Here is a 2614-nt window from a genome sequence, read left to right on the forward strand (position 1 = left end):
TATATATTCATGGCGCCCTGAGTAGATTGTTTTAACTAGTATTTTTGTGAGACCTCGTTTCTAATCAACTAATATCGGAAAACAATCGATAAGTAAACAAGAAACCAAGATTAGAAGCAACAAATTATATATATATATATATATTTAAAGAAGGCTCGCGCGCCCGCGCTGACATCAGCGCGCCCGCTCTCTAAGTAAGAGCGCCCGCGCCCTTACCTCGCAAAGAGGCCGCGCAGCCACGGCGTCCTCTCGCCCAGAAATAAACTCAACAAAACCTAAACACTTGCATTAAAGTATTTGACATGCCAATAACAATACAAGTAAGGTTTAGGGAAGAGAAACATTCAATTTGGTAGTACCTACATTGATTCTTGATTACAAAACAAATACGAGAAGTTCGAATGACTAAACATGTTCGCAAAACATAACTAGGTTGACATGCTGATTCGACTTCTAAACGAGTCTCACTTCTATCCCTTGCTCTTGACGCTAACCAGGTCTATGCTAACTTGATCCTGCCCTTCCTGTTGCCAAGTATACATACAAAACAAAGCAACAGCCAGATAAACCGGTGAGAATGATAATCCCAGTAAAAGCAACATATCAAGTAATACAACAATAACCATGCTTTCAAGACAACAACACAATCAATAACAAATTAATGAAATGTATGTCTTTAAATCGGAATATCAAATCTGATAAACGAAGGATTGCTGCTATGCTTTTGGGATCCCGAGGATGAGATCATGTGACGACTCACCGACTCTCCCAATCGAGGTGGTGCCACATATCTCACTCCTCTAGACTTTGAGTAACCATAATGAGTATGCTAGCACCAGCCGATACGACTACGACCTAGGCCCCTCAATCATAGTTCCTAAAAGCATAACAGAAACATAAAACATAAGCCACATAGTCAAAAGCAAAATCAATCAACAAGACACAAGTTCCTCATGCTACAACAGTGTAGATGTAATATGTGATTTGAAAGGGAAACTCGAGAACCAACTGTCCCGAGTATGCTATCCCGCTACGATGACTGCTTTTACCTTTCAATGTCGTAGATCCAACTCCGGACAAGCTACAACAAAATATTGTATCAACAACTATACAACCTAAACAACAAACAACGGTTCAAGGAAATCTCTTTACCATTCTTTGTCCAACTCTCGACGAACAATGCTGCTAACACAGGGCTCGACAAACTCCAACGAATCTGTACGAATACAAGAGTTGATCAACAACAATGATCACTCACAAGCCAAAGCTTCAATCAATACAAAAATGGTTCGAAATCTCCAAAACTCAAACCGACGGCATAACGGCTATAAACTGAACAAACCGGGAACGCAGACAGCAGTTCAATACCGATATAACCTCATATCAATGCCCAAAACAACAATAACAAAGCAAACCCATCAATCTCAAAATCCACATTTTTGAAAATGGCTTCCAAAAATCATAACAAATCCGAACGTCGCTCTAATTCAAAACCGACAGATAATAAACGATCAGAACTCTGTCTAGAACAACATACTCGAATCTCGAACGATTCTAACAACATCCAAAAACTAGAATGTATCTGATCAAAGAAAGACTTACGATAGAACGAAGCTCTCGCAGCCGTGATCGATAATATGCCTTCAGAAATGATTTCTAACGGACGGATCAACCGGAAACCGAGATTGGAAAGCTTGAACTTCACGTTTTTGTCTCTAATGGAGGTTGAAGGCGTGGAGGAGGAATGGAGAAGGTGAAGGAGACTACTCCCAAGTCAAACAAGTTGTAGATAATATATCAAACTCCAAAATTGCGTTTTGATCCCTGAAATTTCAAAAATTTGCAAAAAGGACCCTGGTCAAAATCAAGTCGGCTCGTGAACTCTGTAATCTCCGATTAACTCAAATAAACTCATTTAAGATAAAAACGGGGCGTTACAATTCTCCCCCACTAAGAAAAGATTTCGTCCTCGAAATCAACGAAAACCACAACTCATAAGATAGAATAAAGAACTAAAGATAGTAAGAAGAACTCGCGTCATCCGAATAACTCCGAAAATCGCTGTCTCATGTCAGATTCTGTCTCCCAAGTCGCTTCCTCGACTCCGTGACGGCTCCACTGCACTTTCACTAACGGAATCAACTTGTTTCTGAGTTGCTTCTCTTTCCGATCAAGGATCTGAATCGGTCGCTCTAAGTAGCTCAGAGTCTCGTCTAACTCGGCTTCGTCAGACTGAAGAATATGAGAAGGATCTGGATGATACTTTCGCAGCATAGAGACGTGAAAAACGTCGTGAATACCAGATAAATACAGAGGGAGTGCAAGTCTGTAGGCAAGATCGCCTATCTTCTAGAGAATCTCATACGATCCGATGAATCTCGGAGATAACTTCCCTCTCTTACCGAATCTGACAGTGCCTCTGAACGGAGAAATCTTCAGAAAGACTCGGTCTCCCTGATCAAAACTTAGAGGTCTACGCCTGACATTCGCGTACTTCGCCTGTCTATCTTGAGCTGACTTCATTCTGGTCTGAATGATCTTAACCTGCTCTGCCATATCTCTAAGCATCTCCGGTCCCAAATCTGGTGACTCGGACAAATCATCCCAAAACAAT

The sequence above is a fragment of the Henckelia pumila genome, chromosome 2, assembly GCF_033568475.1.
Source record: "Henckelia pumila isolate YLH828 chromosome 2, ASM3356847v2, whole genome shotgun sequence".
In the NCBI taxonomy this organism is placed as follows: Eukaryota; Viridiplantae; Streptophyta; class Magnoliopsida; order Lamiales; family Gesneriaceae; genus Henckelia; species Henckelia pumila.